The following is a 22,781-nucleotide window of genomic DNA, read 5'->3' on the forward strand; positions in this document are numbered from 1 at the left end:
TAGAGTACAGACCTTTTACTTCTTCGGTTAGGTTTATTCCTAGGTATCTTAATGTTTTTGGTGCAGTTGTAAATGGGATAATTTCCTTGATTTCTCTTTCTGCTTCATTATTCTTGTAAAGAAATGCAACAGATTTCTGTACATTGATTTTGTATCCTTCAACATTACTGAATGCATGTACCTGTTCTAGCAATTTTTTGGTGGAGTCGTTTGGGTTTTCTATATAGAGTATCATATCAACCACAAATAGTGAGAGTTTGGTTTCTTCCTTGCCAAATTGGATGCCTTTTATTTCTTTGTGTTGTCTAATTGCTGAGGCCAGAACTTCCAGTACGGTGTTAAATAACAGTCGTGAGAGTGGACATCCCTGTGTTGATCCTGATAATAGAGGAAAAGCTCTCAGTTTTTCCCCACTGAGAATGATATTAGCTGTAGGTTTTTTGTATATGGCCTTTTGCTGTTGAGATATGTTCCCTCTATCCCTACTTTGTTGATGGTTTTTATCATGAATGGATGTTGTACTTTGTCAAATGCTTTTTCTGCATTTATTGAGAGGATCATGTGGTTCTTATCCTTTCTTCTATTAATGTGGTGTATCATGTTGATTAATTTGTGGTAATTGAACCACCCCTGCAGCCCAGGAATAAATCCCACTTGATTGTGGTGAATGATTCTTTTAATGTACTGTTGGATTTGATTTGCTAGTAGTTTGATGAGAATTTCTGCATCCATTTTTATCAGAGATATTGGCCTATAGTTCTCTTTTTTAGTGGAGTCTTTGTCTGGTTTTGGAATCAGGATAATGCTGGCCTCATAGAATGAGTTTGAAAGTTTTCCTTCCATTTCTATTTTTTGGACTAGCTTGAGAAGAATAGATATTAACTCTTCTTGAAATGTTTGGTAGAATTTCCCTGGGAAGCCATCTGGCCTGGGATTCTTTTTTGTTGGGAGACTTTTGATTACTGATTCAATTTCTTTGCTGGTTATGAGTCTGTCCAAGTTTTCTATTTCTTTTTGTTTCAGTTTTGGTAGTTTATATGTTTTTAGGCATTTGTCCATTTCTTCCAAATTGCCCAATTTGTTGGTGTATAATTTTTCATAATTTTGTCTTATAATTGTATTTCTGTGGTGGTGTTTGTCATCTCTCCTCTCTCATTTGTGATTTTATTTATTTGAGTCCTTTCTCTTTTCTTTTTAGTAAGTCTGGCTACGGGTTTGTCAATTTTATTAATTTTTTCTAAGAACCAGCTTCTGGTTCACTGATCTGTTCTACCATTTTTTTTTTTTTTTTTTTTTTAGTTTCTATATCATTGATTTCTGCTGTTATCTTTATTATTTCCCTTATTCTGCTGGGTTTATGTTTTGTTTGTTGTCTTCTTTCTAGCTCCATTCAGTATATGGTTAGGTTGTTTATTTGAGACTTTTCTTGCTTCTTGATGTAGGCCTGTATTGCTATATATTTCCCTCTTATGACCACTTCTGTTGTATCCCAAAGGTTTTGGACTGTCATGTATTCATTTTCATTTGTTTCTATGTATTTTTTAATTTATTCTTTAATTTCCTGGTTGACCCACTCATTCTTTAGTAGCATGTTCTTTAACTTCCATGTAGTTATGGTCTTTCCAAAATTTTTTTTTTTAAAGATTTTATTTTTATTTATTTGACCGAGAGAGACACAGCAAGAGAGGGAACACAAGCAGGGGGAGTGGGAGAGGGAGAAGCAGGCTTCCCATGGAAGGAAGCCCGATGCAGGGCTCAATCCCAGGACCCTGGGATCATGACCTGAGCTGAAGGCAGACGCTTAACGACTGAGCCACCCAGGCGCCCCTCCAAATCTTTTCTTGTGGTTGACTTCATTTCATAGCATTGTGGTCAGAAAATATGCATGGTATGATCTCAATCTTTTTATACTTGTTAAAGCCTGATTTGTGACATAGTATGTGATCTGTTCTGGAGAGTGTCCCATGTACACTTGAAAAGAATGTGTATTCTGCTGCTTTAGGAAGAAATGTTCTGAATATATCTGTTAAGTCCATCTGGTCTAGTGTGCATTCAAAGCCATTGTTTCCTTGTTAATTTTCTTGTTTAGATGAACTTTCTATTGATGTAAGTGGGGTGTCAAAGTCCCCTGCTATTATTGTATTATTATCAATGAGTTCCTTTATGTTTGTTATTGTTTTATATATTTGGATACTCCCAAGTTGGGGTCATAAATATTTATAATTGTTAGGTCTTCTTGTTGGATAGACACCATTTTTAACAGTCTTTGGTTGAACATCTAGTTTGTCTGATATAAGTATTGCTACTCTTTCTTTTGACATCCATTTGCATGATAAATATTTCTTCATCCCCTCACTTTCAATCAAAGGTGTTTTTAAGTCAAAATGAGTCTCTTGTAGGCAGCATATAGATGGGTCTTGTTTTTGTTTTGTTTTGTTTTGTTTATCCATTCTGACACCCTGTGTCTTTTGATTGTAACATTTAGTCCACTTACATTTAGAGTAATTATTGATATATATGTATTTAATGCCATTTTATTATATTTTTTGTTGTTGTTTCTGGAGATTTGCTTTGTTCCTTTCTAGTCTTTGTCACTTTTGGTCTTTCCTTCCCACTCAAAGAGTCCCTGTTAGTATTTCTTGCAGGGCTGGTTTAGTGGTCATGAACTCTATCAGTTTTTGTCTGGGAAACTCTTTTTCTCTCCTATTTTGAATGATAACCTTGCTGGATAGATTATTCCTGGGTGTATATTTTGCCCATTCAGCACACTGAATATATCATGCTACTCTCTTCTACCTTGACAAGTTTCTGTGGATAGATCTACTGGTAACCTTATTGGTCTTCCCTTGTAAGTTAAGGACGTCTTTTGTCTTGCTGCTTTTAGGATTTTTTCTTTATCAGTATATTTTGCAATTTTGCCTACAATATGTCTTGTTGTTGGCCTGCTTTTGTTGATTTTGATGGGAGTTCTCTGTACCTCCTGGATTTGGATGTCTGTTTCCATCCCCAGATTAGGGAAGTTTTCAGCTATTATTTCTTCAAATAAACTTTCTTCCCCCTTTTCTCTGTCTTCTTCTGGGACTCCTATGATGCAAATGTTATTACATTTGATGGTGTCACTGAGTTCCCTAAGTCTACTCTTGTGATCCATCATTCTTTCTCTATTTTGTTCAGCTTCATTGTTTTCCAAAATTTATCTTCTATATCACTTAGTCATTCCTTTGCTTCTTCCATCCTTGTGGTCATTACACCCATTTGGTTTCAAATCTCAGATACTGCACTTTTCATTTCTACCTGATGGTTTTTTTAGCTCTTTTATCTTTGTGGTAAGGGTCTCCATAATATCTTCCATGCTGTTTTCAAGCCTGGAGAGTATCATTATGACTGTTGCTTTAAATTCTGTATCAGGCATATTGTTTCAATTTGATCTCTGGCCATGACCTTTTCTTTTTCTTTTTCTTTTTTTTTTGAGTTATACTTTTCTTTTATTGACTCTACCTCCTTTCCTATTTTTTTTAATTCTTATGTTAATCCCCATACATTACATCATTAGTTTTAGATGTAGTGTTCCATGATTCATTGTTTGGGCATAACACCCTGTGCTCCATGCAGAATGTGCCATCCTCAATACCCACCACCAGGCTAACCCATCCTCCCACCCCCCTCCCCTCTAGAACCCTCAGTTTGTTTTTCAGAGTCCATCGTCTCTCATGGTTCGTGGCCATGACCTTTTCTTGGTCTTTCTTTTGGGATGAATTCCACTGTTTTGGCATTTTGTCTAGGTCTCTTCTTCTCTGTTAGAAAATCCTATTATGTTTCCTGCTCCTGAGAGTAATGGTTTTATGAAGAAGATGTTACATAATCTCCAGGGTCTGGAATTTGAGGAAGTGTCTTTGGTGTGTTCTGCCTGCACTCTGCTGCTGTATTTTGGCTGCTCTATCCCTCATGTTCATCATCTGCAGAGGTTCTCTTTGACCTCAGTGGAGAGTGTTTGGACTGGCTGGAGTGTGGCAAGTTTTAAATAGTGTGCTATGGTCTGCTTGTTAAAACAGACCTCATGCTATTTCCACCAGAACTGAAGCTTTGAGGAATTCTGTTGTCAGTAGATGTGGGGCATGTAGGAGTTTGTGCTGGTTTTCTGGGCTGGTTTTTCTCACTGCACTAGTCCTAAGGCACAGTTGCCTAAAAAAAGCAGTACCAGCAGAGCGTAGGGGTGCAGGACTTGATATAAGGAGATTGGGCAGCCCCGGTTGGTGCTGTTTGGTTTACTGAATTTGGTTTAGAGCATGGAATTCTTGATGTCAGAGTTGTGAGTTCAGACATTACTTCAGCTGTGGAGCCAACTTTAAAAAAGAAAACTTAAAAAAAATAGAAGTTTTATAGTTTTAGGTACAAGTCTTCCATCTTCCTGATTAACTTTATTCCTAATATTTTTATTCTTTTTGACCATTGTAAATGGGATTGCTTTCTTAATTTGTTTTTTTATATTCCTTTAGTAGTTAATAGCAATTCAAATGATGTTGGTATGTTGATTTTGTATTCTGCAACTTTACCAAATTTATTTATCAGTTGTAATAACTTTTGGTGGAATAATTAGAGTTTTCTAAGTATAGGATCATTTGTTTGTAAACACATAATTTTACTTCTGCCCTTCTTACTTGAGTGTCTTTTATTTCTTTTTCTTGCCTAATTGCCCTGGTTATGACTTGTAGCACTGTGTTGAACAGAAGTGAGAAGAGTGGGAAGCTTTGCTTTGTTCCTGATCTTAGAGGAAACACTTTCAGTTTTTCAACATATATATATGTCCAATATATATATATATAATGTTAGCTGTGGACTTTTAATATATTACCTTTATTATATTGCAATAAATTCATTCTATACCTATTTTATTGATTTTTTTATTGAAATTTTTTTAATTTTGTCTAATACATTTTTTGCATCTATTGAAATGCTTATGTAACTTTTGTCCTTTATTCTCTTAATGATATGTATCACATAATTGATTTTTGTATGTTGAATCATCCCAGCATCTCAGGGATACATCCTACATGGTCATGGTGTATGATCCTTTTAATGTGTTGTTGATTTAAGTTTGCTTGTATTTTGTTGAGGATTTTTGCATCTATGTTCATCAGAGATATTGGCCTGTAGTTTTCTTTTCTTGCAGTGTCTTTGTTTGAGTTTGATATTATAGTAATTCTTGTCTCATAAAATGAGTTTGAAAGTGTTCCTTACTCTTCAATTTTTGGAAAATTTTGAGAATGATTGACATTAATTGTTCTGTAAATATTAGGTAGTATTTATCACTGAAGTCATCTGGTTTTGGCTTTAATTTATCATTATGAAGTTTTTGCATACTAATTCATTCTCCTTGTTTGTCATAGGTCTGCTAAGATTTTTTATTTCTCCATAATGTAGTCTTGGTAAATTGCATGACTCTGGGAATTTATCTATTTCTTCTATGTTGTCAAATTTGTTTGTGTATAGTTATTTATAGTAGTCTCTTATGATCCTTTTAATTTCTGTGGCACGATAATATATTTTTACTTTCAGTATTTTTATCTTTAATATCAGTTAATGGTATTTTTTAAAAACATCTTTTGGATCATCTTTACAGATTTGATATTGGTATTTGGGTGTTAACAGTAAGGCACACCAAGTCTATTCTCATGCTAACCCAGAAATTCATATAATGTTGTTTTAAATACATTACTATAATTTTGATACCTGCTTTTTCAGTCCAGGTTTGGTGATTTTCTTAGACTTCTGTACTTTTGGTTTTTGTTTTACCCAATGACTTGTATGCTGTTGCCAACCAATGCTCAATATTATACAGATTAGAAGATAAATCTTTGCTGAAGTATATCATATTTATGTCTTCCATCTATTTCTCTCCACAGAATCTATCATCACCTACAAGTTAAGCTTTTTTTTAGTAGGAGGTAAGGTACAGAATCAATAGATTTTTCTCTGTGTTTGAACACAAAAACATGAAATAAAAAGGTTACAGCAAAAGCAATATGTATGTTCACCTTAAAAGGCCTACATTAATAGTGAATAATACAATTTGCAACTCTTTGATAATATATATGTTTTAAGGATAAGCAACTTGTAAATATGCAGCCCCAACCTGTTAAGTTTCCCCAGTTTTAGTGGAAAGAAAATAGAAGAAGGAGATTTCTCATCTTGGCTTAATAACCATGAAACAAGAGCAGAACACTAAGGAAGATAAATCTTTGCCAGTATATCTTGCACTTCTTGTTAGAAAATAGAGTTGAAAAGAGAAAATCCCACTAAGATTATAAAATCTGCTTTAAATATAAATATTACATGTTAAATAAAATAATATAATCTGGGGCATGTTCTGAGTGTTTAGTTAAAACTATCAGAACCCCCAACTTTTGGTGGCTTAACACAATATAGGACTACTTCTTACTTCCAGGATGTTCTATGCAAGAGTTACTATCATTAGTAACTCTCGTATTTATAGAGATTTAGGAATCCATAATTCTTTCATCTTGTGGCTCCACCATTGCCTCAAATCATGGAATCCTTTATACCCCCCTGGCAGTTGAAAGACAGGTGTCTTAGTCTGTTTGGACTGCTATAACAAAATACTATATACTGGGTGACTTAAAAACAATAGAAGTTTATTTATCACAGTTCTGAAGACTGGAAAATACAAAGTCAGGTGCCAGAAGATTCAGTGTCTGGTGAGGATCTGCTTCCTGGTTTATAGACAATCATCTGGTCTCTCTGTTCTCACATGGCAAATGGGGCAAGGTTACTCTCTGGGGTTTCCTTTATAAGAGCACATACGATTTGGGGGTGGGGGGGACACAAATATTCAATCTACGGTAATGGGTATGGAAAATAAATCTATCATTCCCAAAACACTGGCCTTGAAGTCACATTCGTGACTTGTGTTTGTATTTCCACTGATTAAAAATACATATATGGCCCTTCCTGAATGTATGAGCACTGTGAGAATAAACAACAATATGCAGTGTCTATGTAAGCAGCAATTTCCCTGCAGTGGCCCTACAAATGGAAGGGAGACATTAGTTTGTGATGGACCTGCCATTAACAGAGAACTATGCATTGCCTCCTCAGAAACCATGAACAAGTCACTTTTTTATTGTCTTTATCAACTGAGGAGTCTGGAAAGTTAAAATAATCACTTTTCAAGCCAAAATTCAGGTGAAGATGAGTGATACATTTCTGGATCATGAGATTTAGCCAAAAGTCTGTTCCTCAAGGAGAAAGTTATTTTGTCTCTTTGATCTTCTGTCCCACCCCCGCTTTTTTTGGTATAGAAAATGACCAATGAGATCCACAGTTAACAATCATGAGTATGAAGGCCCTCATATCAAAGAATAAAAAGATGGAAGGAGCTTGGATCAATGACATTGTTGAATAGTCGCAACATCCTTGATTGCCGACCTCTGGGTTTTTTTGTTATGTGAAGAAATTAACTATATATCTCACTTTATTTAAATAGCTATTTATTGGGATTTCACTTAGCAGAAGCCATAATCCTGATATATAATTAAACAGATTGTCCTATCCATGCAATTAAATTTTCCTTGGGACAATAAAAAAAAAAGTCAAAGTAAATTCTTAATCTAACTACCCATCTTCTGCTTTTATATCAAAAGTTATTCTAAAATTCATATTGCCCAAATTTCACAGTATTCTTTGCCTCATGGTCATGAAAACAATATGAATTCGAATCAAGCTGTTTAAAGAACTCCTGTTACATTAATTAGGCAAGTACTCTCTATAAAATAAAAATTTAAATGTCTATTATTGAAACAAACATGAAAAATACATGAGAATAAAAATACTAAAATGACATATGATAATGTGGCAGTTATATATCATTAAAGGAAGTATGTTGAAAGAAAGGAAGCAAAAAGATTTAATTGGATGGGGAAAAAAAGAATTATCTGATTTCGAAGACCAGAGTTGTGAGTACATTATGGAGAGAAGGGGAAAAAATGTAAGAAGAAATTTAAGAAATGAAAGTGAGAGTATTGAGCATGAAGGCAGTAGACTAGTCCAGCAGAGTCAGGCAACAATACCCTGTCAGACTGAAAGCTAAGAATCAGTTTACAAACATATTGCTGCTAGATTATGCATCTTAATTGCTATCCTTACCTCAAGAACAGATACCCAACAAGACAGACAAATGACTATTACTTTCAGGACTTTCTTAAAATTAAATGAATATGTCAGGTATATTTCCAGAAAAGGCTCAATTTTCCCATTTAGTGCTTTTGTGACATTTTACCACTTATACTGAGGAAAGGATCATCCCTCCCACTCCCACTTCATTTCTTGTAATGTTTGTTCATTGGTTTTGTTTTTGGTTCTTGTAATTTAGAGACTGAAATTGCGTGCAAAAAAGAAAATTCATCCCCTTTTGATTTCCACAGCTTCTCTGAGCTTTATTCAATAATGTATAAATAAGGCATTTATTACATATACATTAAAAATATCTATACATTCCTTCTTAACTATTCCTCATTAGTAAAGACAAGTCCATGTTTGGATATTACTTTTCCATTATCTTGGAGTGAATCAATGTTCTGTTCTTGCTACTATTAGTTATGACCTTCCAAAGTGTAGACCTTTGAAAATAAAAATAGCAGCCAAATTATGGGAAAGCAATAACTCTCATAATAGAATTTTAAAGTTTTCCTGACTTACAAAGTTATTATACATTTTAATTTTGTTACTATTTTCATATGAACAGTTGTTTCTGCAGCCAATTTGCTTACAGAATGTGGCTACTCATCCCACAGAACTGTTTGTTGAACTCTACAAATAGATATTATCACATAATTGGGATTAATGCATAGAAATATCTTTAGCATATGGCAAATTGAAAGGTACTTGGGGAAGCAAATACTGAATGTCACTTGGCAGTGGTTTCTGTGCATTAAATTCGTGCTTTTTGTGGAGATTGGAGTGGGAAAGAGAAATGTGTGCAAAAATCTCATAATCTTTGACAAATTCACTAATACCTTTTCGAGTATGTGATTAGTTTTTCAAAGTCAAGTTTGTAGAACAATTTAGGGTTCCCTGTAAACTCTTTAAAATAATGATAAAGCAGAATAGCCTATAGGGTCTAAAGGGCATAGCTAAATTAAAAAAACTTACTCTGTATGTCTTGCATGATGCTTTGCAAAATTAAAACCCAGGAATAAGATTAAATTTTTATATAAGCATTGGAACCATGGGTTGTTTTTTTTTCCCAGTAGAATGAATGATGGAGAAAATTTAGAGTGGATATTAAGTACATATGTATATATTTCAAAACAAGAATGTCAATGAAGCTGCAATCATCTTTAGTTTTTTAAAGATTTTTTCATTTATTTTAGAGAGAGTGCATACAAGTGGGGGGAGGGGCAGAAGGACAGAATCTTCAAGCAGATTCCCCGCTGAGCTCTGAGCCCAATGTAGGGCTCAATCTCAGGACACTCAGATCATGACCTGAGTTGGCACCAAGAGTTGCAGGCTTAACTGACTGAGCCACCCAGGTGCCCCTACAATCATCTTTAAAGGAGATAATAAAAATTTTCCAAATAGATTTAATGAAAACTCTAAAATACAGTTCAATCTAGCAATCTATATTAGGAAAGATGGTATTTGTGCGTACCAAAAAAACATACTGCCACTCTTAGTTTCCAGGTTATTTTGCTATTCCTTTGACCATAATTTCTTTTTAATAATTTAGTTTGTAGCACTAGAAAGAAATGTGAGCTATGCTCAATACCCCCAAAACAAACAAAAATAACATTTTAAAGATGACAAACTGCCTTGGCTGAAGCTTTCTGTCTTGTGTTCTATGTCAACCTAGAATTAACAAAATCACGAAAACATGGAAATCTAACGATTCAAAGCTGAATGGGAAGAGGAAGAAATTTTAAAAACATTAAGTTTTTTGATCCATGAATGCAGAGAGTTTTCCTTTTTCTTTTTGTTTTCGTTAATTTCTGTCAGGAGTTTTTATAGCTTTCAGTGTACTAGTTTTTTGCCTCCTTGGATGAATTTATTCCTAAGTATGTTATTCTTTTAAATGGTATGGTAAATGGAATTATTTTCTTAATATCATTTTAAGATTGTTCATTGCTAGTGAATTGAAACACAATTGATACTGATTTTTGTTTCTCTGTTCCGCAAATTTGCTGAATTTGTTATGAATTCTAATAGCTTATTTATGTAATCTTTAAGGGTTTCTATAGATAAGACCATGAGCTGGAAAGTATTCACTCCTCTGATATTTGGGAGAGTTTGAGAAGTATTGTTTTAATTCTTCTTATGTTTGCTGAATTCACCAGTGAAGACATATGGTCCAGGTCTTTTTGTTTTGTTGCGAACAATCTCCTTACTAGTTACAGGTCTATTTCTGTTTTCACTTTCTTTTGGAATAAGTTTTGGTTCATTACATGCTTCTAGAAATTTGCCCATTTTATCTAGGTTTCCTTCCTTGTGCTAGCTCAGGTATTGATTTTTCCTCCGGATGTCCCCAAGGATCACATTCCTAGGCAGCACCTAGACCCAGGGGTTGGAATTTGAGAGAGAGAAGTCAGATCTCCTGACTCCCTACTGGCCAAACCACCCCCACTGGAGGCTGACAGGTGAACCACAAGGGGTTTTAAACCTCTACATGGGAGGGGTAGGTACCTGGACAGAGCGGGGATGGGCAGGGTCGGGATGGAACTGCAAAGCCACAGCCTTGAGGCGACATCACCCATGACAACCCTTGGGACACAAGCCTGGATGCTGTTGCCTGAGATGGAATCTCGCCAGGCACCACTACAGACCTGATGCTACTCAACACCACCTTGCTTCCTCCCAAAGTTGTCCCCTCACCATCATTCCTGGTACTTGCAGCCCAGGGCCCTTGCCCTGGAGGGTGAAGGGCCAAGGCAGAAAGTGGAATGTAAGACTAGTGCCAGGTGTGGGGGACAGGGAAAGACCCAAGATGGGAAAGCAGTATCAGAGAGGACTTTGGACACCTGGAGAAACTTCAGCAGGAATTGGGGAGGGGGGCAGGAAACGTGACCCTAGAGACTGGAGATTCCAGAGGGCTGGTGCCTAGACTATTTTATATAGTGATCCATTTTAATTCCCTTCTCAAGAAACCTAGACTGCCACCATTTGGGGGAGAACCCCTTTTCTTTGATAAACTTTTTTTTGCTTGGGCTTTTCCTACTTTCTGCACTTCCCTCCAGTCCTCCCTTTCTGACAGATGTGGAAGAACCCCAAGACTAGTTTTTGGACTTCTCTATTTATTTCTTTATTTTATCTCATTCATTGATATGGTATGACTCCCACTTGTGTATTTTAAGTTCAGACCTCGCTCTCACAGACTCCAGATGCATTTCCAACTGCCAGCTTGACTCCCCACTTAAATGTTCTATAGACATCTGAGGGTTTGTATTTCCAAAATGGAACTCTTGGTCTTTTCTTTCAGATTTGCTCCTCTTTCAGCCTTGCACATCTCTGTTGATTACAGACTTTAATTTGTACAGAGGAAAAACTTGGGATCATTCTTGATTCTTGTTCTGCTTTCACTCTCTACACACAAATTGTTACCAGATTTTTGGCTCTACTTTGTAATTATCCAGAACGTACTTTTACCATCCCCTCTACTGTTATTCTTATCCGAGCAACCATTATCTCTCATCTGGATTGCTCTTGGGCAGCTTACTTGCCATTGAGTCTTGTAGTGACAAGTTTCTCTACTATTTAATCTTAATACAGCCAAAATGACTGGTTTAAAATGTAAGTTAGGCTATGACACTTGTCTCCTCAAAACCATGCAATAAATCTCATTTTATTCCTAAATAACAGCCAGTGTTTTTACAGTGGCCTTCAAGTACTTCTGAGAGTACTTACTGGGTACACCTGCATCCAAATCCCCAATGTTGAGTAGATTATGCTAGTTAAAATTCAGAGTCCTAGGCCTCATTCCTGACCTTCTTGATAAGAACATCTGGGAGGGGATCTTAGGGATCGTGAACAGTCCCCCTGGAAATTGTTGTGCACACTGAAGTTTGAGCACCACTGTTATATACTCTGTATATTATCTGCCCCTCTGATCTCGGCTCCTGTGATTCTTTTTGTTTACACTGCTCTAGGTACACTGGCACCTTGCATGTTCCTTGAAAACCTCACCTTTGAGTAAGAAACTTTGGAGTCACTGCCCCTTCGTCTGGCAAGCCTTTCTCTCAGACTAGTGCACAACTCAGACCCTCACTGACCTCAAGTCTTTGCCCAAATATCACCCTCTCAGTAAGGCCTACTGGGACTCCCCTATTTACACTCACTTCTTGCCCTGCTTCTTATACTTTTGACTTCCCTTAACCCTCCTCAACTTTTTATTTTTTCCATAGCATATAGAATTGTTAACATTCTGTGTAAGTTATTAGCTTATCACATATATCATATATGTCTGTTCTGTCCTTCTGGAATATAAGCTCCACAGGGCAGGGATTCTTGTTTTGTTCACTCACAAATCCCAAGTGTTTACATCAATGTTTGACATATAGTGTGGCTTAATAAATATTTATTGAGAATAATTTGGGGCAGTAATTTATATTGTGGAAGTATATTCTAAATTTTTATTATCTTTGACATAGGAAAACATATTAAAAGAAAGATTAAGAAAAGTACTTATAATAAGATAAACATAAATAGGGAAAGCAAATCACTATATCTTCAGTAGATTTCTACTATAAAGTATACAAAGTTTTTCAGGAAAGAAGTTCATAAAAGCAAACACTTTGAAACAAAGATTTGTTAGAATAGTGTTTTAAAAGACCAGCCATCTCCTTCCTTAAGAAATACCCAGAATTATTACAAATTCTCTCTTTGAAGATTTGTCTTGTGGTAAGCAATCTGTCATTTTTAATTTTAACTTTCTTTCTTTCTTTCTCATATTTTTGGTTAGTATTTTTTCTACCAAATATCTATAATCTTGCATTCCTTATAATTAAAAGACATGGAGATATTAAATTCCATCTAAAAATAAGATACAGTAATTTTCTTTTTATATAGTGATTTTCCTTTTCTACACTGAGTCAGCTTAGATATTTTTAGTTTGGAAGATGGGATAAGCAAAATAAGAAGAAGCAAATATACATTGTCATTAAAAAAATATTCTGAGTAGTCACCTATATTTCCATAGAACTCTTTCAAGAGTCTTTCAAGAGTCTAATCTGTTTAGTCCCCCAAAATGAATTGTGAACTTGAGCTAGGGTGAATTTTGAATGGTTCTGCTTGTAACTATGTATAACTTGTAACTACTTGTAATAAATATGTTGAGCAGTGATAAAATGAGATAAAGAATATGAACTAATGTATTAGAGAGAAGGGGAGGCTGCTGAAAATTATCCCACCAATTCAAGTGCCAGTATGAAGAACCTCCTAATTCTTTGCCCTAAATATCAGGATAAGCTGAATAATTGTGCTTATTATAATCTATAATAATAAGAGTAGTAGTCAATACACCATCCATATTACAAAAAAGTAAACTTTTTAGTAAGTTATGATTTAGAAAGGATGTTTTGAAAGAAAAGCATGAAGAATAGAATTCATTAAAAATAATCATTTCAAGATGGCAAAATTCATCATTCTCATTTTTATTCTTCTACCTTCCATTGGGCTGTATTATTCATTTTTAGCTCTAACATATATCATACATGAGAAATGTTACAAATGTTTGTTGAATAGAAACGTGAGAAGATGCACTTTAAATGTTTTTAGCTTAATTCTCTTCTTTAAAAATAGCCTCAATGATAATGGCTATTCTTCCTCTAGAGGTTCTGATACATCGATAACCTGAGTTAAGTATCTTAAGGTATTTATGCTAAACAAGAGGTTTATTTAATGAAAGCAAAACTACTCACCCATCAGTTTTGATCAATTGCTTTGCGGTCACTTTCATTAGACTGTTTAATTTGAACCACAACTAGATTTTATCCTTTTAAAAGGTAAAGCAGATTCTTTAGCCATTAATTAAAGGTTCTAACTAAGGTTAGTTACAAGATGGATGTTATGTACCTTCCACTGGTGAACCAACTCAGCAAAATAGTATACTTCTGGTTTAAGAAGTAAATATTGTAACTCTAATAATGAAAACTGTACCTTCTTCCTGGAGCAGGTAGACATGAACTCATAAAATGCTTTCAGGTGTGCTACTATAGCAAACTGCCCCCTAGGATTCCATAAGGGTTTACAGGGTGCATACCAGCAAAATAAATCTATAAATGCTATTCTTTTATGGGAATATAAATTCATGTATATAATTTATAAATTGTTTAAAATGAGAATGTCTAAATAATGATCTATATTAAACAGTTCTTGCCCCTCATTAAAGTAGTGAAATGAAATCCCAGTTGTCAAATGTCCAGACTGCATGTGACATACTTATCTGAAAGGCAATGTCAGAAACAACTCAAAGGTGGAAGTTTCTGCATCTTGAAGAGGTAAAAGCTCAGGAATAGCCTGTAATGCCCAAGTCTGCTGTTAAGTGTTCTTCTCCCCTCCTGCCTTTAAAAAGCACTCCAAGAGGAACTTTCGTTTTTGATCAAATCAAAATAAAGATTTTTAATAAATCATCTAAATGAAAGAGATAAGATGAGTGGGAAGTTTACATTGTCAAAGAGATCACATGATCATATGTAAAAAGACCTATACTTCCATAATAAATTACTTGTTTAAAACAAAAATAAATAGTGAACTCCTATATGATGCTCTTTCTCTTAAATGGTGAAAGTCTCCTTCATTGCCAAATCTCAGGAAGGGAATATAATGCACTGGTAAAAATCATGGGCACAGGTGTCCAACTGCCCACTCACTTACTGCTCCTGTGGATCTGGTGACCTTGTGTGTATCATTTAACACTGACAGACTCTTATCTGTAATATGGTGCCTTCTTATAGGTTTGTGGTGGAAATTAAAAGGAATTTATGCAAAGTATCAAGCACATTTTATGTATCTAGCATATTTTATACTTTCTTATTTGTTATGGTTTGCTGTTTTTACACAAAGAATTGTGTAACATAGACCCTACTGTCCACTCTTGCTTTCTTGTCTTTAGTGGGAAAAGTGGCATGTCATCATCTCTATGCTAATTCAGATAAAAGGTCTGATGCAGGTGAGAATGTAAGGAAAGATGCAGAAACAAATTGATGTGAGGCAGTATCCCTGTGAGGCTACATTGGTTTGCAATGTTTGCATTTGTCTTTAAAGCTGTAAAAAGAGGTGGCATGGATATCATGAGATAGAATCTCCTTTTCCTGGTAATTAGGAGGGCCTTGTAGAATTTCTAGTCACAGTAGAGTCAAGCACACAGTAAAAGGGTGTTACTAAACATTTTCTGGGGCATCTCCAATAGCCAGAGCATTCAGGATTAGGTCAGAGGCAACTTAACTTTCTCAATTTGGATGGAAATCACTGTAGTACAAAAAGGAAGCAAAGATAATAAGTATCAAACATAATGTTTTAGGCTATGCTATCCTAGACTCATCTACCTTTCTTCCCTTACAATTTGATCCAATCGGGTGTATACATGCTCAGAGACGATAAGAATTGTGTAATAGAGACCCTACTGTGCACCCTTGCTTTCTTGTCTTTTGCGGGAAAAGTGGCATATCATCATCTCTATGCTAATATGAGAAGCTTCACTCCTCACTGGCAATGAAGTTGAAGGTATAATAGCCCATAGCTACTCTCAGCTGTGATTACTGCCAAGTAGAAAAAACTGGTGTGAAAGAATGGAGATGACAAAAACAAGAGATTATGATGAAGTCCTAGTGGTGGTAGAGTTTCTATTTCCTATTATCCCTATTTTTCCCAGAATAAGGTTGCTCGTGGTTTAGGTTTAGGAATTACTCCTACAACCTTCTCATAACTTCTTACAGTGCCCTCAGTCCAACCTGTTACCTGCCATGTTGCTTAGTTGGCAGGCACCATTAAAAATAAAAAGATGTTTAAACCTTAAAATCACCTACTATTTATTGAATTTCTACTATTGCATTCCTGGCACTACTGCTGGGGATCTTTTATAAATCATCTTATTTAGTCTTCACAGAAATCTCATGCAGTGTTGTAGAGCAGAAACTTGGGTACAAAGTGACTAAGTGACTTACACAGGTACTAAGTGAAAGAATAATGTTTCGCATTCATATCTGTGTAACTCTAAAGCCCATTATTATTGAGACTACTGGTAGTAAGGATATCAAGTATAGATATTTTTAATCTATTGCACTCACTGAAGCTCTCCAAAACCCACAAAAAATCTAAAAATAAAACATTGTCTTCTATGAAAGTAGGGTATAGCCATAATTTCAACACAGAAAGAAATACTGTCTTCCAAATTTAGTGCAATTTGGAGCAAATTAAGGGAGAGCACAGAGGTAATTTAAGTAGCAGATGTAGATATTTCTAAAAATAAATCACATGCTCCTGAAAGTTTCAAACAATATTTAATTTTCTTGGAACAACAAAGTCTAGGGCTATGGATAAACCAAAGACAAAGAAGGACATTCCTATAAAAACTTAGTTTGATCCCATGAAAAACAAAAGTTAGCAGAACTAAAAGAAGAAATGGACTAATCCACAATCAAATTAGAGTTGCAAACTTAACTCATTTCTCTCAAGAGTTGACAAAAAAAGCAGAAAAAATCAGAAAAAACATAGAAATTTTACTCAACACAACTTCCAACCTTGACTTAATTGGCATATATGTAGCACATCACCCAGCAATTATGATTTACGTTCTTTACAAATATGTATTAAATGTCTCCAAAAAATTATATGCTGTAACAAAAAGAAAAGTTTAATACATTACAATGATTGAAATAATTCAGAATCTGTTCTCTAATTGTACTGAAATTAAGCTAGAAATCAGTAACAAAAACATAACTAAAATTTCCAAGCTACCTAGAAATTACATAAAAATTCTTAAGATATCATATGGAAATTAATATAAAAAGGGTCTCTCCAAAATCTTCCATTCAAGTATTCTTTGCATAGTTATAAAATATCTACATTTTAGGCAATAAAGTAAAGAAGTTCTAAAAAAGAAGAAATATGATTGGTCACATTCTATAAAAAGAATAAAATATAGAAAACAGTCAAATACCTAAGAAAATAATCCTGGGACACTGAAATTTGATTTGATTAAAACTTTGGGTTAAAGGAAGAAATAAAAATGCAACTGCATTTTCCCCTTATACCTCCTTTTATTTTTTTATTGAAGCGTACTTGGCAAACAATATTACATTAGTTTCAGGTATAAAACATAGTGATTCAACATTTGTATACATTATAAAGCAATCACCAAGATAAATGTAGGTCCCGTGTGTCACTATACAAAGTTGTTACATATTATTAACTATATTCTGTAAGCTGTACATTTTATCCCCCGTCTTATTTATTTTATAACTGGAAGTCTGTACCTTGTAATCCCCTTCCTCTATCTTGCCCATCCCCCTACCACCCTTCCCTCTGGAAGCCACCAGATTGTTCTCTGTATCAGTGAGTCTATTTCTGTTTTGTTTTGTCTGTTTCTTTTGTTTTTTTTGGATTCTACCTGTAAGTGAAATAGTACATTTGTCTTTGTCTGACTTATTTTACTTAGCATAATACCCTCCAGGGCCATCCATGTTGTTGCAAATGGCGAGATTTCATTTTTTTATGACTAATATTCCATTTGTATACATACACACATACATATACCACATCTTTCTTTTATCTATTGATGGACACTTAAGTTACTTCCATGTCTTGGCTATTGTAAATAATGATGCCATGAACATACGGGTGTATATATCTTTTTGAATTAGTGTTTTTGTTTTCTTCAGATAAATACCCAGAAATGGAATTGCTAGATCATATGATTTTTCATTTCTATTTTTCATTTTTTGAGAAAACTCCATACTGTTTTTCATAGTGGCTGCACCATTTTCCATTTCCACTAACAGTGTACAAGGGTTCCATTTCTCCACATCCTCACCAACACTTGTTCTTTCATACCTTTTTGATAATAGCCTCTCTGACAGGTGTTAGGTAATATATCATTGTGTTTTTGATTTACATTTCCCCAATGATTGGTAATGTTGATTTGATATATGTCTATTAATATTTGCTTTGTGTTGAGATGCCCCTATGTTGTGTGCCTAGATATTTACAAATTTTATATCCTCTTGTTGGATTGATCCCTTTATCATTATGTGGTGTTCATCATTATCTTTTATTACAGTCTTTGTTTTAAAGTAATTTTTGTCTGATATAAGTATTGTTATCCCAACTTACCTTTCACTTTCATTCACATGGAGTATCTTTTCCCATCCCTTCACTTTCAGTCAGTCTATGTGTGTCTCTAGATCTGAAGTTAGTCTCTTATAAGCGGAATATATATGGATCTTTTTTTATCCATTCAACCACTCCATAGATCTTGATTATAGTATTTCATACATTTACATTTAGAGTAAGCATTGATAGATATGTACTTATTGCCATTTTTTTATTGCTTCTGGTTGCTTTTTGTAATTTCTTCTCTTTCTTTGTTCTTGTTTTGTTGTCTTCCCTTGTGACTAGGTAACTTTCCTTAGTGTTATGTCTGTCCTTTATCTTTATTTTTTATTTTTCTCTTTATCTCTTACAGATATTTGGTTTGTGGTTACCATGAGGTTCACATATAATATCCTATGTATACAGCAGTCTATTAGAAGTTGATGATCACTTAAGTCCAAATGCATTGTAAAAGTACTGCATTTTTACTACCCCCCCAATGTTTTATATTTTAACATCCTATTTAACATCTTTTTTTAAAAAAAAAATTTATTTATTTATTTGTCAGAGTGAGAGCACAAGCAGGGGGAGTGGCAGGCAGAGGGAGAAGCAGGATCCCTGCTGAGCAAGGAGCCCAATGTGGGACTCAATCCCAGGACCCTGGGATCATGACCTGAGCCGAAAGCAGACACTTAACTGGCTGAGCCCCCCAGGTATCCCCATATTTTACATCTTATTATTTGTATATCCCTTGGCTAATTATTGTAGGTTTAGACTTTTATCTTTTAACCTACATACTAGCTATGTAGGTGGTTGATCCACTACCTTGACTGTTTGTTTACATTTATCGGTAAGATTTTTTCATTCTTATTTCTAGTTATGGCCTTTACTTTCAATTTAAAGAAGTCTCTCCAACATTTCTTGTAAGGCCAAATTGTTGTTGAATTCCTTTAGCTTTTGTTTTTCTAGGAAACCCCTTATCACTGAGTGATAAGTTTTCTGGGTAGTGTATTCTTGGTTGTAAGTTTTTTTCTTTCAGCACTTTGAATCTATTGTGCCACTTCTGGCATTTAAAGTTTCTGCTGATAAATTAGCTGACAGATTTATGGAGTTCTCTTGTATGTAACTAGTTGCTTTTCTTTTACTACTTTTAAGATTTTCTCTGTGTCCTAACTGTTGACACTCTGATTGTAATGTATCTTAATGTATATCTTTTGGATTTAAAATATGTGGCATTCTTTTTTTTAGAATTTTATTTATTTGAGAGACAGAGTGAGTGAGAGAGAGAGCATGAGTGGGGGGAGGAGCAGAGGGAGAGGAAGAAGCAGACTCCCCACTGAGTAGGGAGGCCGATGCAAGGCTTGATCCCGGGACTCCAGGATCATTACCTGAGTGAAAGGCAGACATCCAACAGACTGAGCCACCCAGGCACCCCAATATGTGGCATTCTCTGTGATTCCTGGACTTGGATGTCTATTTCCTTTGCCAAGTTAGAGAAATTTTCTGCCATTATTTTTTCAAATGATTTTCTGTCCATTTTTCTCTCTTCTTCTGGGACCCCTGTAAGTGAATATTAGTATGTTTGAAATTGTCTCAGAGGACTCTTGAAATATCCTCATTTTTTAAAATTCTTTTTTCTTCTTGCTGTTCCACTTGGGTGATTCCACCAGCCTGTCTTCCAGATCACTGATCCATTCTTCTGCTTAATCTGCTGTTGGTTCCCTCTACTGTGTGTTTCATTTCAGTTATTGTATTCTTCAGCTCTGATTTGTTCTTTTTTATATTTTCTTTTTTGTTGTTGAATTTTCACTGTGTTCATCCAGTCTGTGCTTGATGAGCATCTTCATAACCATGACTTTGAACTCTTTATCTGGTAGATTGCTCATCTTCATTTTGTTTAGTTCTTTTTCTGATTTGTTATCTTGTTCTGTCCTTTGGAATATAGTCATCTGTCTCCTCATTTTGTTTAACTCTCTGTTTGTTCCTACTTGGTAGGTAAATATGTTCTGTCTCCCAGTATTGAAAGAGCCACTTTATGCAGAAGTTATCCTGTGATGCCCAGTAGCACAAACCCCCTGGTCATCCAAACCAGATGCCCAGGGTGCCTGTCCCTTATGTGGGTTGTGTGCACTCTCCTGTTGTGGCTAGATTGTGACAGGTGTAGACTCACTGATGTGCATAGTTATCCCTTCTAACTGCTGTTTGTGAAAATCAGCCATGACTGCCAAGCATGTGCTGTTATGCACGGTTGGCCTGCAGTCAGCTGGCTACCAGGCATGGCTGTGATGTCTGTAGGCATGCTGATGGGCAGGGAAGGCCTCTGGCAGAGTTTTCTGTGAAATCCTGCTGCAACCCTCGTAGGCCATTCTTTGTGCAGGGATGGCCCCTTGGTGGAGAGGCACTTGGGAGAGGATCAGATGCCAGCTGAGGGTACCCTCTAGGTGTGGTGGAACTGTGAGCCAGTTGGGAGGTGCTCCAGGCTTGGTGGGCAAGTTGGGCAGGGTGAGTCTTCAAGGGAGTGCTGGGATGGGGCAAGCAGTGCTAGTACAGTAGATAAAAGTGTCAGAAATGGAACCTGTCAGGATTCGGTAAGCTAGATAGAAGGAAAGTGACCAAACAGAATGTGCCCATTAGTGCTTCTGTCCCCAGAGGATGTTCCAACAGATCTCTGTTCCTCTCCACATGCCCTAAAATTAGTCAATATATCTCCTTTACATGTAACTTAGGTACTTTTCAAACTGCTACCTCTGCTGGGACTTAGAGCAAGTTAGATTTACATGTGCCTTTAATAGTGAGTTTTCAGTTTCCTAATACCTTCCAACTCTCATGGACATAAGCCCCACTGCTTTTCAAAGCCAGATGTTATGCAGGCTCATCTTCTCTATGCAGGTTCCTTGGGCTATGGAGCCCAATGTGGGGCTCAAACTCCTCAGGGAGGGCGTTTACAGTTTTTATATCACTCTGCTTGTGGGTCATTGCACCAGGTATCTGGGTCCTCACTAAACCATGTCTCTGCCCTTTACCCATGTCAGTGTGGCTTTTTCTTTATACTTTCATTGTGTATGATCAGTTCTTCTAGTCTTCAGTTTGTCCTCAGAGATAATTGTTCTATATACAATTGTAGATTTCGGTGTGTGCATAAGAGGAGGTGAGCTCAGGATCTTCCTACTCTTCCATCTTGATTGATCCCACTTGCATTTTTTACTGTAAACAGCATAATTCAAGACAAATGGGAAACTGTTTAATTCAGTGTTTTGAGGAAATTTCTAGCCTTTGATAGTTAATTTAAAAAAGAATAAAATGATCAAACTATGTATATAATACTTTTACTATATTGTTGCATTTGATTTGGTAAAAATTTTTAAAGAATTTTTTCATCTTTCTTTGTGAGGGATATTGATTTGTAATTTTCTGTGATGTCTTTGGTTTTTGTACTAGAGTAGTAATGCTGGTCTCATAAAATGAGTTGGGAATTATTGTCTCCTTTTTGATTTTCTGTAAGACATTTATAGGTTTGTTGCTATTTCTTTGCTAGATGTTCAGTAGAATTTACCAGTGAATCCACTAGGCCTAGGTTTGTTTTATGGGACAGTTTTTAACTAAAAATTACTTTTCTTATTTACAAAGATATTTGTTATTTATTTCTTCTTGAGTGAGCTTTGGTCATCTGTCTTTCAAAAAATTTGTGTTTCATCTGAGTCGTAGAATTTATTAGCATAAAGTTGTTTATTATGTTCCCTATTATCCTTTTAATTTATGTGGAGTTATGGTGATGTCATTGATCTCATTCCTAAGATTAATTTATATCTTCTTTTTTTTTCTGATCAGTGTAGCTAAAGTTTGATCAATTTTACTGATATTCCCAAAGAATTGGGTTCTTTCTTTGGCAATAGTTTTATTGACATACAGTTCACATACCATATAGTTCACCAATATAAAGTATACAATTAAATGGATTTTGGGGCACCTGGGTGGCTCAGTTGGTTAAGCGACTGCCTTCGGCTCAGGTCATGATCCCGGAGTCCCTGGATCAAGTCCCGCATCTCCCTCTGACCCTCCCCCCTCTCATGTGCTCCTCTCTCTCTCATTCTCTCTGTCTCAAATAAATAAATAAAATCTTATAAAAAAATTAAAAAATAAAATTAAATTAAATTAAAAAATGGATTTTAGTATTTTTCTGGAGTTCAGCAACTATTACTAAAGCAATTTTAGTAGAGTTCATCAACTCAACAAACAAAAACCCATGAAGAACTCTCATACACTGCTAGTATGAATATAAAATAGCATATCCACTCTTTAATTTTTAAAAAGAAATGAAAGCATAGGTTCATACAAAGTCATACACCTGAATGTTTGTAACAGCTTCATTTGAAATAGCCCCCAAATTGCAAATAACCCAAAGACAATGAAGAATTGAGTAGATAGATTTGTAAAATGACATACACCTCAGCCTTTAAAATGAATAA

This window comes from Mirounga leonina, unplaced genomic scaffold, assembly GCF_011800145.1.
Source record: "Mirounga leonina isolate KUSES-001 unplaced genomic scaffold, KU_Mleo_1.0 Mir_175, whole genome shotgun sequence".
Lineage (NCBI taxonomy): Eukaryota > Metazoa > Chordata > Mammalia > Carnivora > Phocidae > Mirounga > Mirounga leonina.